General features: G+C 40.9%; 1 long non-coding RNA gene across 2 annotated transcripts in view; it reads right to left on the reverse strand.

Moving 5' to 3' along the window:
• Positions 1-15,865, reverse strand: part of LOC114816976 — a 49,766-nt gene that overhangs the window by 30,701 nt on the left and 3,200 nt on the right. For both annotated transcript variants that reach the window (XR_003764792.1, XR_003764793.1), the window contains exons 2-3: positions 7,468-7,548; positions 5,401-5,803 (exon numbers count right to left, since the gene is read on the reverse strand). This is a non-coding gene — a long non-coding RNA (uncharacterized LOC114816976). The remainder of the gene's footprint in view (positions 1-5,400; positions 5,804-7,467; positions 7,549-15,865) is intronic.

The raw sequence follows: 15,865 nt of genomic DNA on the forward strand, positions 1-15,865 counted from the left end.
TCCAACTCAATATCTCTTTTCTTATCACAAAAGCTCATCTATGTTCTATTGCTGAATTCACAATCCCCCTCTCTTGAATTTTTAATTACTGAGCTGAAGCAACTGAGCCACTAAAAACTGGTTTTCACTGGCATTTTTAAACTGCTACTTCAGTTGTGATTTTGAGGTTTTCAATAAATAGAGACAGGCCTCCACTGGCCAAAAATTTACACTGCAAATATTTTTGCAAAATTAAGAATGAGTGAAATAGTCCTTTGGCCAGTTTGTTGATCATTATTCAGTCTCCCACCCATGTTTAGTTTGGATTTGAAGGTTTGTTTTCTTTCTGAGCTCCCTTCCTGTCTGTAAATTAAATTATACTATTGGGCCAGTGGAATTTACATTTACATATGTTTGCAACATTATGTTTTCTGCCATCAACACATAGATTCTGGCCCACTGCTTGCAAACTCATTCGGCCCTTCTTAATCTTTGATTTGAAAATCTAAGAATAGTCAAATAAAGTACATATGTTTGTGCTCAATTTATTTCTTTTATCAATCATATTTACTGAGCACTTATTGTGTGCAGAGCACTCTACTAAGCTCTTGGGGGAGTACAATATAATAGAGTTGGTGGACATGTTCCCTGTCCATGAGGAGCTTACTCCTTTTCTCAAACCCAAGTTATCTTTCCACAAACTGGTACTTACTGAACAGGCTGGCTATTTTTTTTTCTCTTTTTTTGGTCCTAAATCAAAAACATTTTCCCAGATCCTTAATCTTGGGACTGTAGATAGATATTGCTGTCCTTCATACTCAAAGACAATCCCAATTGCAGTGAAATTTGCCTATGTTTCTGAAAAGGCCCATTCCGGCTCCATCACTTGTCTGCTGTGTGACCTTGGGCAAATCACTTCACTTCTCTGGGCCTTAGTTACGTTGTCTGTAAAAGAGGGACCGAAACTGTGAGCCCCACATATGACAAGGAGAATGTCCAATCCTATTTGCTTGTATCCATCCCAGCACTTAGTACAGTGCCTGGCATATAGCAAGTGCTTAACAAACACCACAGCTATTACTATTATGACTATTATTCAGTCGGTCAATTGTACTGAGTGCTCAGTGTGTGCAGAGCACTGTACTAAGCATTTGGCAGAGTATACGATAGCAGACACATTCCCTGCCCATGATCCCGCATAATGACTGCAATGAACTCACTTTTACCTCCTTGGTTTCACTCTTCCAAGATGGGATGATCCTGAGTCATTTCCAAATCTGTTTTAGCAGATTAGAAAGTTGATCCCAGTCGATCTGTTGAATACCTTCCACCTCGCATCTCACCTCTCATATCACATTCCACCAAGCAAAATGGTGAAATCATGTGACTGTCATGCATGAAGCACTTACAGCCTCTAGATTGTAAACTCGTTGTGGGCAGCGAAACATGTTTCTCCCCACGTGTTTACCAACTATGCAGTATTGCACTACAGCAAGCGCGTAGTACAGCGCTCCGCACAGAGTAAGTGCTCAGTGAATACCACTGATTTCTTGAATGACTGAAATAGAATGTTCAGCCACTTTCAGTGCATCCAAGCTGCAGACAGCCAATCTGTAGTGCTCACTTCCAATAGAAAACATTTTTCCAGAATAAACTGGCATTTGATGCTGAGAGATCTGGTTTTCAGATTCATTCTGTATATGTTCCTTAAATCTTTGCCTTCTACAGTCCATTTACCACCTTAGAAAATCTTCTGGATCTTTGCTTTTCTTTTTAGACTGGTGAGAAATGCCTTCAAAAATTATTCTGCCTGTTTATTTAAATACAACATCCATGCTCCTCTTTGCTGGGTCAGAAAACCACTTGAAAGTTCCAAGTGGTACTTAGACAACCTGAAATAAGGAACTTTTTGTTTTGTCAACTTTTTTTGACAGTAGTTTGTATTCAAGCCGTTTACTTGTTGTCGCCACTTTCAAGTAAAATAAATCACAGGGAAATTTCTTACTGACGACACGTAGTGTCTGCTGCCAGTTTCTAATGAAGATGATTCTGACCCAATTACTTCAGAAAATCCTGACGTTTAGGCAAATTAATTGCAAATCCTGCATGTCCATTTAGGATGTCATAGACCTTCGGTCCAAATTGCCTCAAACATCACGAATGTCAGATGATGGGACTTTATCTCATTGGACAAACACACCTCGTAAGTTTGGAAACCATGGGCTATGAAAACATTCTCTGGTTACAAGAACATTTCAAACTTCAAGGCTTAAGCATGTTTTCTTCCTTTTTAATATTTGTACATGGGCAAAATGTGCTTTTAATAAACAGTAGAAGCAAAATAATAAACAAATACTCCACCTTGCATCCGCGGATTCTAAGTGTTTTAAAAACATTCAGGAAGTTTCACAGTCTTGCCCAGTAAGGTAGTGGCTGAGTCAGAGCCAGGAAATGAATCAAAGAGGAAGTGATATTGTGGTGAGGTGACTGGACATCGGAATTCCAAGACTTCTAATAATAATAACGGTATTTGTTAAGCACTTACTGTTCTAAGCGCTGGGGTAGATACAGGGTAATCAGGTTGTCCCACATGAGGCTCACAGTTAATCCCCATTTTACAGATGAAGTAACTGAGGCACAGAGAAGTTAAGTGACTTGCCCACAGTCACACAGCTGACAAGTGGCAGAGCTGGGAGTCGAACCCATGACCTCTGACTCCGAAGCCCAGGCTCTTTCCACTGAGCCACGCTGCTTCTCTACCAGTGCTCTACATGAGCCCTCCGGATCAATTACATTTATTGAGCACTTCCTGTGTTCAAAGAACTATCTGAGGCACTTGAGAGAGAGCAATATAACAAAGTTGGTAGACATGTTCACTGCCCAGTTAGAGCTTACAGTCTAGAGGAGGAGACAGATATTAATATAAAAAAGGGGCTGTGGGGATGAGGGAGGGGTGGATAAAGGGAGCAAATCCAAATGCAAGGGCAAAGCAGAAGGAAGTGGGAGAAAAGGAAATGAGGGCTTAGTCAGGGAAGGCCTTTGGAGGACATGAGACTTTAATAAGGTACACTGATATGGCACAGAAGTGTGTTTAGACCTTAAGTGGACCATAGAGCCAGTGGTGAACATTTGGAAAAGCTAAGTTCTTAGCTTGCCTCTGCTTCCTATTTCCAGAGATTCCCAAGCCACTCTGCCTGAAGTAACATGAAACAACATGCCTCCTGGATAGAATAGGGGCCTGGGAGTCAGAAGAGCCTGGGTTCTAATCCCCCCTCCTCCACGTGTCTTTCGTGTAACCTTGGGCAAGACACTTTAGTTCTCTGTGCCTCAGTAACCTATCTATAAAATGCATGTGACTTGTATCTACCCCAGCATTTAAAATAGCACCTGGCACATATTAAGGGTTTAACAAATACCATATATATATAGAAAGTAACCATGGTCTACCAATTGATAAAGTAGATGGGATGTGATTTGGGGTGAGAGGGAGGGTGACTACTGACAGCCTCAAAATATTGGGCCAAGCATCGCCAAAGTTCACCTCACTGCAGTACCGCTCTGGAGACAGATTACTGAAAACCAGACTGTCCGGTATAAAACGGGATGGATGTCCTCCCTAATGAGAACACGCTTAAGTGATGGATGGAGCCAATGGGATTCCCCACTTGGCTAAGGGGCTTCTAGACCAGGCTTGCCTCCAGATCAGCGTGAACTCCCTAAACTGCTTCTACATCTGGATGGGGCAGGTTCAAGAAACTGCCGTCTGGACAAAATAGATTTAGGATTGGACTTGAATAATCTTTATTTCTTTTTTTTCCAATCAAATTTCCTTCCCTATTTTCTTTTCCTCATTTTCCTCCCTCTCTAACCATTCAAAAATCCTGTCTCTAAATGGAAGGACAACTCTTTCTAGTAAGCAGTCAATCAATACTATTTTTCGAGTGTTCACTGTGCTCAGAGCACTGTACTAAGCATTGGGGATGGTGCGATAAAATAGAGTGGGTAGATACGATCCCTGCCCTCAAGGAGCTTGCAATTTAATACTGTGCACAGAGCACTGTACTCGATACTTGGAAGAGCACAAAATAAGTGAAAGACAAAGCCCCTGCCCCTGAGGAACTCATAATCGATTAATTCAGTCTTATTTATTGAGCCCACATTGTGTGCGTGGAGCTCTGTACTAAGCGCTTGGGAGAATACGACAAAAACAGTAAATGGACACGGTCCTTGCCCACAATGAGCTTGCAGTCTAGAGCAATCTAGTGGCGCATCAATTGCTTCAGTTGAGTGGAAGGGAAATTATAGTGGAACAGAAATCTATCACAGAATTGATTACATTCTATCAAGGGAAAGATAGACAAATTATCATCAGCATCCTCAGAATTTTAAATGTCAGTGATTCAGTACCTGATCAATCTTTCTTCCGTCAAATGCTACAACAGAGCTCTAATCATTCAACGAGTATTTCCTTTAGCTCTCCAGTCGCTAGTCAGGATGCTTTACCTTTATCAGAAGGACATTATTAGGCATTTTGGTTTTCCATGAGCTCCTCTGGGATTCGACTACCCATGAAGAAGAAAACAGAGCCCCTGTAAGATTATGGGCATGTTTAAAGAACTGTCTTAAAAGGCCATCTAATCTCCTTGAAAAACAAATCAAATATATGTGCTGGCCCACTGACACTTGATGAGTATTTATTAGCTTCCCCACTTCGCAAGTCTGCCATTATAAATTGTATATTGAGGGGGATTTGGTGGGGAGAATCTCCTGATCTTCCTGCAGCTGGCCAGATTGACCATAGCCAACGTAGCGGGGATGGATCTGAAGGGTATAGACCAATTTTCTCGGGCCATGGCATCTCACGGAAAGTCTGTTTCCATATCCATAGAGCAGCAGCGTGGCTCAGTGGAAAGAGCCCGGGTTTGGGAGTCAGAGGTCATGGGTTCGAATCCTGGCTCTGCCACTTGTCAGCTGTGTGACTGTGGGCAAGTCACTTCACTTCTCTGTGCCTCAGTTACCTCATCCATAAAATGGAGATTAAGACTGTGAGCCTCATGTGGGACAACCTGATTACCCTGTATCTACCCCAGCGGTTAGCACAGTGCTCTGCACATAGTAAGCACTTAGCAAATACCAACATTATTATTATTATTGTTATATCAGCAATGCACACTGCCCATGAGGACCACTCTCTTCCTCAAGAATGCTCTGAGTAGAGACCTTTTCCTGAATGAATGGTGACATACATTTAAAGCTGTTAAGCAGCCAACCTAGCATTACAAATAATGCCTCAAAGTGCCAATCGAACTCCCAGGAGATGGATTCTCTAGCACGACATTCTCCTCCCCTTCTGACTCGCTCAGCCAGTGGTATCAGGGCAGGAGTGGAAGCAGTGGAACAGCAATGTAATAATTCACTTACCTCATCTGCAAAACGGGGATCTCTCTCCTACTTAGATTGTGAGCCCCATCTGGGACAGGGACTGTGTCTGACGTCATTATTGTGTACCTTCCCCAGCGCTGTGAACGGTACTTGATATATCGTAATAGCTGAAGTCTGCTCTTCCTCAGTACCTTGTTGAGTGCCTTCCCACCTGGGGGGCTCATCTTCCAGGATTTTATCTGTAGTGGTTCTGGATTGCATAACCAGAGAGTGTTCTTAGTAAACACATGGAAGCGGTTTATCATTTTCTTCTGTGCAGTGAAAATTTGAAACTCCGCCATTGTCTTTGATCAACACTTTGATCATCTGATCACCCGCCTTGGACTTTTGTAGTCAAGAAATACGCCAAAGATTAATGTTAGGAAGATTTGCAATGAAGAGCCTGAAAAAAGTCATCAAATGTGATGATTTAACAATTGCCACAAAAATACAAACTGTCAATTCTCTGGTGTTTCCAGTGATAAGATATGGATTTAAAAGCTGGTTAATGAAAAAACACCATAGAAAGAGCATCGATTATTTTGAAATGTGGTGTTGGAGAAGGCTTTGACAAATACCAGATAGACGGATAGAGACCATAACAACGATATCAGAAGAACTGTTAGCAGTGTTACGGTTTATGGCAAGAAGACAGGACGTTTTGGGGAAAATACATCCACAGAGTCGCGATGAATCGGAAACGACTCGATGGCACTTGATAATAATAATATTCGCTTAGTATGTGCCACTACTACTTTTTGTTATAAATAATGATTATGATATTTCTTAAGTGCTTACTATGTGTCAAGCACTGTTTTAATTTCTGGGGAAGATGCAAGCTAATCCAGTTGGACACAGTCCCCGTCCCATGTGGGGTTCAGAGTTTAAAGAGGGAAGGAGAACAAGTATCAGATCCCCATTTTACAGTTGAGGAAACTCAAGCACAGAGAAGTTGTGATTAGCCCAAGGTAACACAGCAAGCATGGTATAGTGGTTACAGCACGGGCCTGGGAGTCAGAGGATTTGGGTTCTAATCTCAGCTCCACCACTGGATGCAATATGTCCTTGGGCAAGTCACTTCACTTATTTGTGCCTCAGTTACATCAAGGGTAAAATGGAGATTAAGATTGGGAACCCCAAGTGAGACAGGTGCTCACATAAGAAGTCCTGGAATAGATACAAGCTAATTGGGTAGGACACAATCCCTGTCCCAGGTGGGGCTCACAATCTTAATCCCCATTTTGCAGATGAGGTAACTGAGACACAGAGAAGTTAAGTGACTTGCACACAGTCACACAGCTCACAAGTGGCAAAGCAGGGATTCGAACCCATTACCTCTGACTCCCAAGCCCAAAATCTTTCCACTGAGCCACGGCAGAACCGAAGTCTTCTAATGCCCAGGCCAATGCTTTATCCACTAGACCATCCTGCTTCCACAGAGGCTCAGAGAAAACCCAAAATATAGTATCATTCACAAAATGGGTTATTTCATTATTCTTTTAATAGGAAGTGAAGTGGAATGGTTCTATACTGGACATCCTAGTTTTTGGACTCTCTCCTCTCTGGGCCTGATATTGGAAATCTTTATGTCCAGGTTTTTTTGTTTTTTGTTATTTTTCAACTTCCTGCACTGACATAGCTTCAGGAAATTTCCACAAATAACCTTATTAAAAAAAAGTGATGCAACTGTCATTACGTCTGCTGTCTGTGGCGTCATGAACCCGAGAGCCCATGTCTTCAGTTTCAAAACAAGAAAAAACTTCATGATATGTACAAACACTAGTCATTCCCAAAGGGTAAACTCACAATGAATTTAATTTTGGATACTTTACCAGTGATTATGATATGGATATTTAAATTTAAATAGTTGGTGGTAATCAAAGAAATTTTGGAATCCTTTTGTGCTATCACTGTCCAGTGTACTGACTCAAGGATCAGTGCCCTTGAGGTTCACTGGAAGGGGTATCTCATCTATTCTAAAAAATCCAGGAGCATGAAACCCAAATCATTCCAGATGGATAATTGGCTCCCTGATCAACTGATTGATGGAATTGATTGAGCACTTACCATGTTCAGAGCACTCTACAAAGTTCTTGCGACAGTACAATTCAGCATAGTTGAGAGAACTACCCATGGGAAGCTTTCACTCTAGAGGGAGAAGCAGACATTAATATAAAGAATTAATAATAATAACAGTAATAATGATTGTGGTATTTGTTAAGTGCTTATACTACATGCGTTGCACTGTATTAAGCCTTGGGGTGGATAGAGTAAACCAGGTTGGACACAGTCCCTGTCCCACATGAGCCCCATTTTATAAATGAGGTAATTGAGGCACAGATAAGTGAAGTGACTTGCCCTAGGTCACACAGCAGACCAGTGGCAGAGCTGGGATCACAACCCCCAGGCCTGTGGCTCTAGACACTAGGTCATGCTGCTTCTCATTATTGAGCACCTAATGTGCTCACAGCACTATACTAAGCACTTGGGAGAGTATAATTCCACAGAATTAGTAGAGAGGTTCCCTGCCCACAACCAGCAATGAGAGGTGAAGGCTTTTTTTGCAAGGTATTCTTTTGTCCTACTGAGTTGCCTGAAGCAGAAATAGCTCCTATTTCTCCCTGCCCCACCTAAACATCCCATTTTTACACTCACTGAGAAGCAGGACTTGGAGAGAAGGCTACTGCCACCACTAGACCAGTCCAAGATGAATAACCATGATCCTTATTAAGGATATTCTAGGTGCCAAAATCGGGGATTATTGCTGGAGTAGATAAAAGATAATCAGATTGTACATTTGCCCCGTATCACTTGGGGCTTGCAAGAGAAGATGTCAGGAGAGGAGGTTTTTTAGCCTCATTTCCCATATGAGAAAACTGATGAACAGAGAGGTTGTGACTTGACCAAGATCCCAGAGTAGGCCAGTGGCAAACCTGGAATTAGCACGTGGGTTTTCTGACTCATATATCCATGTTCTTTCCACTAAGCCATAATGCCTCTCACAGTCTATATATAGTTTAGAATACACCAAACCCACTCTGGTTTGAGAGTACCATTAGCAGAAAACAGCAGGGGTATCATGGGATTTCCTGCCACAGTTCTAGCTTTTCACTTCCTGCTTTACACATACTGAATCCTCTTCTAAAGGATGCACAAAGGATATAGGTTGAAATATAAAGATTTAACCCAGCTGAATGAAAATGAACTCATTAGTCATAATGTAGATATTGTAAGCTCCTAGTGAACTGTATATCTCAAGCTTCTTTTTGCTTGAGTTATTCCTCTCCAAGTGCTTAGTACAGTAACTCGCACTCACTAGTTAGCCGATAAATGCCACTGAACTATTACTACTATTTCTTGCCAATTAGATGTGATTTCCCCAATTAATAGAGTATTTCTTCCAAGCTTGTGGGATGGCTGGGCTTTTTACACTACCTTGCCAATTTCCATGATCCAAAATGGTGCCTAAAACCTCCTTTTTCTCTCACAATCTGTTGGCCTTTTCACATTTTTATTAGGCATTAATAAAACTCCACAGAAACACTGTCCCTACCCAATCGAGATGGTAACACTACCAAATCAGTATGGGTGGGATATACCCAACTGAACTTTCATTTTAGATTTTCCCATTGATCAATTCCATTTCTAGGCCACTAACAGTTTGCAGACTCTTATTATAACTGGTATTCATTTCATCTATATTTTGGAGCCATCAAATTTCTAAACAAATCCAATCCCGCTTAACACAAAGTGCCTGTGAAGCATCTGAAAAAAGTTCACATTGTATGTAGCTTATGATCCAAGAAAAGGATCTCACAGCTTTTAAACCCCTCATAAAATCAAATATTATCTTTAAAAATCCTAATCATATTAATCTTCATCTCCATCTTCGCTCTATTCACTCTATGACTTCATCCAAATGGCCTGCATCTGACCTGCAGCTCATTTAGTTCACATCAGAAGAGTAGCTCCAGTCTAAAAAAATAGCGTTTCAATTACCTTTTTAAACTCCTTAAAGAGGATTCATTTTGGAGAATGACATCACCCTCTGATGATTTTAGCACACAAACCTTATTCCCTTGTTGGTCTAATTTATCTTAGTTAACCCAGATAACAAGACAGTGAAATATTAAAATGCTTTTACAACCATTGGTTAGTTACCATTTTTTCTTCATTTTTAACCATGACTTAATAGCATTTTAATGTCTTCCATTATTTTTGTTTCTACCTTTCTCTGAGCTATAAATGTATCTCATAGGAAGCCTGAATGATTACCAAGAGTAACTGTGTTGTGGCAAGATAATTCTGGTGACAAAATTTAAGATTTTTTAGGACACTATTACCCTAATTCTTTTTTAAAGTGATAGCTGTTAAGTGCTATGTGTCAAATGCTGTTCTAAGCGATAAGGTATGTACAAGTTATATAGGTTAGACATAGTCTCTGTCCCACATGGGGCTCACGGTGTAAATTAGAGGGAGAATAGGTATATAAATCCCCATTTTGCAGTTGAGGAAATTGAGGCACTGAAAAATGACTTGTCCAAGATCACATAGCAAGCAACTGGAAGAACTGGGATTAAAACCCAGACCTTTCTAAGCCCCAGGCCCATGCTCTCTCCACTAGGCTGCTTCTGACTATGCACTATACTCTTGGATCTGTACCCTCTAAGTACTTGCAGAGAAGCACCATGGCCTAAAGAGCAGCAGGATCATCTAATGGGTAGAGCACAGGCCTGGGAGTCAGAATGTCATAGGTTCTAATCCCTGCTCTCCCATTTTTCTGCTGTGTGATCTTGGGCAAGTCACTTCCTTCTCTGTGCCTCAGCTACCTCATCTGTATAACAGAGATTATGACTGTGAGCCCAATGTGAGACAGGGCCTGTGTCTAACCCAATTTGCTTGGATCCTCCTCAGCATGTAGTACAGGGCCTGGCACATATTAAGCATTTAATAAATGCCATTATTATTATTAATACTCACCCCACTCTCAGGCCAACCGAACTTATGTACACATTCATAACTGATTTTAATGTCTGTGTCCCCTTCAAGTCTGTAAGCTCTTTTTGGGCAGGGAAATCGTCTACCAACTCGGTTGCATCATATTCTCAATCATTCAATTTAATCAATGGTATTTATTGAATGCTTACGATGTGCTAAGCTCTTTGGAGAGTTCAATACAACAGAATTGGCACAAACATTCCCTGCCCATAATGATCTTACAATCTAGATGGGGAGATGGACATTAATATGAATAAGCTATTTCTAATACATAATTTAAAGGTATATACTTTACAGCTGTGGGGTTGGAGGTGGGGAGAATATCAAAATTCCAAAGATCACAGATCCAACTGTATAGGCGACACAAGCATATGAACTAATCTCCCAAGTGATTAGTACAGTGCTGTGCAGTGAGCACTTAATTAATGCCACTGATTGACTAAAATGTCATCTTAAAGGCATAGCAGCAGCTCAACCATCGCTTTGCCACAGACCCATTTTGCAACCATCGTATGAAATACAAAGTTGCTCTTCTCATATTTTAATGGATTAAAACATTGCCTGCTCGATTAATTTTAATTAACCTGTGATAGAGTAGGTGCAGTAATTGTATTAGGTGTAGGAGAAATGGGGAGAAGGAAAAAGAGGAGGAAAAGGAGGAGAAAGAGAAGGAGGGGGATGATGAGAAGGAACAGGAGGAGAAGGGAGGGAAAGAAGAGTTTCTGTTTGAATGTGATGCACTTTACTAAATTCTGGGAAAGTACAACAGAACTATAAGACACATTCCTTGGCCAAAAGGAGCTTACACTCTAATAGAAGAGATAGACATAACAATATCCAGTACACATATCTACACAAATGTGAGGATGGGCCTAAAATATAAAGAAATGATTTAATGATACATTTGAGAGGTGAAGAGATGAGAAGAAGAGATGAAAACAGTCAGGGTAGAAATAAGTAGTCAGGGAAGGCTTGTTGGAGGAAATATACTTTTTTAGGTCACATTTCGGTGTTTTCCCTCCAAGATCCCTAGTTAAATACACCATATATATTTATCTCTACTAATGTTCCATGGCAAAACATTCAATTTCTTCCTGGAAAGTCAGTATTTCCATTGTAAATACTTCCTTTTGATTCCACTACCTTGAATCGGGGCATTTTTCTCAAGATCTGAGATTAATGAGAATGGAAATTGCATTGGCAATATACGTCTTTAGATACACATATCAGTACAAACTGATGGCTTCCTTAAAGACATTCAGGGGTTTGGATGAGTGCTTGGGGAAGGGACCGGATCTAAGAAAGACAATCAATCAAAGGTATTTATTCAACACTCATGGTGTGCCGAGCACTCTAGTAGGAAAGCTCACCTCCTCCAGGAGGCCTTCCCAGACTGAGCCCCCCTTTCCCTCTGCTCCTCCTTCCCTTCCCATCACCCCTCCCTGCCCCACAGCATTTGTGTATACATGTACATATTTATTATTCTATTCATTTTATTAACGTTTACATATCTATAATTCTATTTATTTATTTTGATGTTATTGATGCCTGTCTACTCTGTTTGGTTGTCTGTCTCCCCGCTTCAAGACTGTGAGCCCGTTGTTGGGTAGGGACTGTCTCTATCTATTGCCAAATTGTACCTTCCAAGCTCTTAGTACAGTTCTCTGCACAGAGTAAGCACTTAATAAATACGATTGAATGAATGAATGAAATGATCTTGTTTTCCATTTCTAATCTTTCTAGATTGTAAACTCACTGTGTTCAGGGAATGCCTCTGCCAATTTTGTTGAATTGCACTTTCTCAAGTGCTCAGTATAGTGATCTGCACATAGGAAGTTCTCAATAAATACCATTGATTGATAACCCCATTCATTTTAGCCAGAATCACTGTTTTAGCATCTGCTATTCAGCCAGCCCTTCTCTATGTCTATTTAAAAAAAGGATAAAGAGCAATCTTTCGAGGATGGTTTACAATTCTGCCTAGAGGCAGAAAGCTGAACTGAATGACTGTTGAAGATCACTTCCAGCTGTCACACTCAATGATTCCAAACCATTTTCAGATTTCCTTCTGTAGGAAAGCAGCCTAGCTCCTTCAGCGACCCTGAGTGGAAGAGAATGCAAAATTAAGTTGTAATACACGATCCTCCTACTAACATTACTATTGTGGCCTGGTTTCCAGAAACCCTTCTTTCTGAGTCCACCTTTCCAAATCTTGTGGTTTATTTCATTGCTATTCCCCTCAGCCATGGGCTGAGCTGCCATATTTACGTAGCATTTAAAACGTTCTGGAGGAACGTGTTGTTTTGCTTTTCTTACTAGAGCTGGTTACTCATTTTCCATTACTCCGAGAAGGGTTTGAATTCAATTGGTAAAGACCCAGGAAGACTTCACTGAAGACTCACATTAACAAGCCCTCGCAATTGGAAAAACCCATAGAGATGTCATATATCAAGAAAACGGGACCCGTGAAAGCAGCCAGATTTTCAGTGCAAGTAGCTGTGGAACATCATCAGGATTTCCTACTGAGTGTACCGTTTGGAAAAGGTGAATGAGCAGAGGATGAAGCTGAGGGAGGAATTTGGTTTTCCACCATGGAAAGTCACCGGCCTCTCAGAGAATGCTTTACCAACAGCAACTGGAAAAACATCCATGATGCCAGATGACATTCACGATAATACTGGGACTCTATTTAAATTGGAAGCTACTCTGCGAGCTGTTTGAGATCAGTCAAAATAGGATTTTGTGACACTTACATGATGTTCTTATCTGAAGAAATCAAGGATCTGATCATAAATTACATCTCGTATGATCTACTGCATTTTTAAAGCAGGTACCTCGATCAGTCAATGATATTCTTTCAGTGCTTGTGTCCAGAACACTGCACTGAATGTTTGGGAGAGTCCAATAGTCCCTGCCCATAATGATCTTACAATCTAGAAGGGGAGACAGACACTAATATGAATAAGCTCGCAATAGATAAATTGCAAGCCTCAGATGGAACAGGGACTATGTCCAGCCTGATTATCTTTTATAGAGTTTGGCATATAATAAGCGCTTAATAAATACCATATAAAAATAGCCACGATCTCTAAAATCAAGGAGATTTCAATCTAACATAGAAAGAGACAGTAAAATGAACTACAAGTGGGGGAATCAGTCAATCAGTGATAGTTATTTAGCGATTACTGTTGCAGAGCACCGTACTAAGCACTTGGGAGAAAACAACAGAGTTGGTAGACACGTTCCCTGCCCTCAAGGAGTTTACTGTATAGAGAGGGATACAGACATCAAAATAAATTATTTACATGAACACAAGTGCTGTGGGGCTGAGGGCGAGGTGAATATCAAGTGCTTAAAGTACATTAGGGACTGAGAAAGGAGAGGGAGTCAGGGCCATTAGGGCTTAGTTGGGGAAGATGTCTTGGATGAGATGAGATTTTAATGTGGCTTTGAAGGTGGGAAGAGTGATGATCTGCCATCTGAGGCAACATTTCAATGGTACCAGTTTTCAGCTGAAGACTCCAGAATTGAACATTTCCTTTTACCTAGATGCTTAGCTGATGGTTCTCAGTTCCCAAAACTGTGAGCAGAATGTTTTCACTGCAGTGATTGATAGTGCTGACCAAGATCAGAGATGTTTCAACCCAACACAAAATTGCAAGAAAACCTCCCAAACAGCTCACCATCAGTCTGGCAGAAACCATCCTACTTAGCGTAATATGGATTCTAGAAATGAAGTAATGAATGATGGTCCGGAAAAGATTTCCTGGGGTGGCTTTGTAACCATTGTTGGTTCAAAGAATTCCAAATGAAAAGAGAGCAGTGATGATGAAGAAAAGAAATGTAATATGTGCAATGCTCGATTCAGGGATTAGATAACAAGAATTAAATAACAAGGACAATAGGTTTTAAAGGACCCAACCGGCTTGCCCCCTCCTACCTTACCTTACTGATTTCCTACAACAGCCCAGATCGCACACTTCACTCTTTTAGTGCCAGCTTGCTCACTGTGGCTTGACCTCGCCTATCTTGAAGTTGATCTCTCTGGCCTGGAACTCCCTCCCCATTCATATACTCCAGATTACCACTCTCTCCACCTTCAAAGCCTTATTAAAATACCTTCTCTTCCAAGAAGTTGCCTCCTTCTCCCTTCTGCATCATCTACACATTTGGATCTTTACTCTTTAAGCACTTGATAAAATTCATCCCTCTCCCAGCCCCAAAGCACTTATGTAGATATCTATAATTTATTAATTTATATTCATCTCCACTTCCCCCTCTAGACTGGAAGCTCACTGTGGGCAGGGAACAAGTTTGCCAACTCTGGTGCACTGTATTCTTCCAAGTGGTTAGAATAATAATAATAATGTTGGTATTTGTTAAGCGCTTACTTTGTGCAGAGCACTGTTCTAAGCGCTGGGGGAGATACAGGGTAATCAGGTCGTCCCATGTGAGCCCATTTTACAGATGAGGTAACTGAGGCACAGAAAAGTTAAGTGACTTGCCCACAGTCACATGGCTGACAAGTGGCAGAGCCAGGAGTCGAACTCATGACCTCTGACTCCAAAGCCCAGGCTCTTTTCACAGAGCCTCGCTGTTTCAGTGCTCTGCACACAGTAAGCACTTAATAAATACCATTGAATGATTCATACTAAACACACTGGTTTTTTTTACCGTGAAAAAGTAGATATAATCATCTTTTATAGTAAGGGCCTGCTATAGCATGTTAAGTGACAGATGATACATAGAGTTTTATCATCCCTAGAGATTCAGATCTCAGTTGGTCACAATTAATGCTATACAAATAAAATATACTTGTAAAAATAATGATGGTATTTGTTAAATGCTCACTTTGTTCCAAGCACTGTTCTAACTAATTGGGTAGATGGAAGATAATCAGGTACTTGGGGCGCTCAGTAAAAACTAGAAGAACAGTAGGGAAGAAAGATTCCAGAGATATATTTTTCTTTTTTAAACATTCTTGTCCACGAGCTTCTAAGATGTCTGCTTCTGACACATGTGGTTCAGTGGGAAGGTGAAGACATCTACAGGTAATGGAGAGATAAGAACTATCTAAGTGCTTTGGGCAAAGGAGAGATCATTGGAAGAGAAAGTTCTCAGGGGTGCTGTTATGTAAATTACTTTAATTGGCTGGCCCATTATGTAAATCCATTTTTTTTTTAACAACTCCTTCAAGAGGGTTAAACAATTAGCCACTCAAATGAACTCCCTTAGACTCAGGACCTAAAAGCATTTCTATACTCACTCCAGCTCCTAAGTACTTATGTAAATCTGTATATACTCATCCAACAGACATTTACTCACCCTGTCCCTCAAAGACTAATTGGAGGCATATCTCCTCCTTTTCAACTCCCTTCTGCATAACCCTGACTTGCCCCATTTATTCACCACCCCTTCCCCCAGCCCTACAGCACTTTTGCACAAAACTGTGGAAAGAACATGGGCT

Source organism: Ornithorhynchus anatinus, chromosome 15 (genome assembly GCF_004115215.2).
Source record: "Ornithorhynchus anatinus isolate Pmale09 chromosome 15, mOrnAna1.pri.v4, whole genome shotgun sequence".
NCBI lineage: Eukaryota > Metazoa > Chordata > Mammalia > Monotremata > Ornithorhynchidae > Ornithorhynchus > Ornithorhynchus anatinus.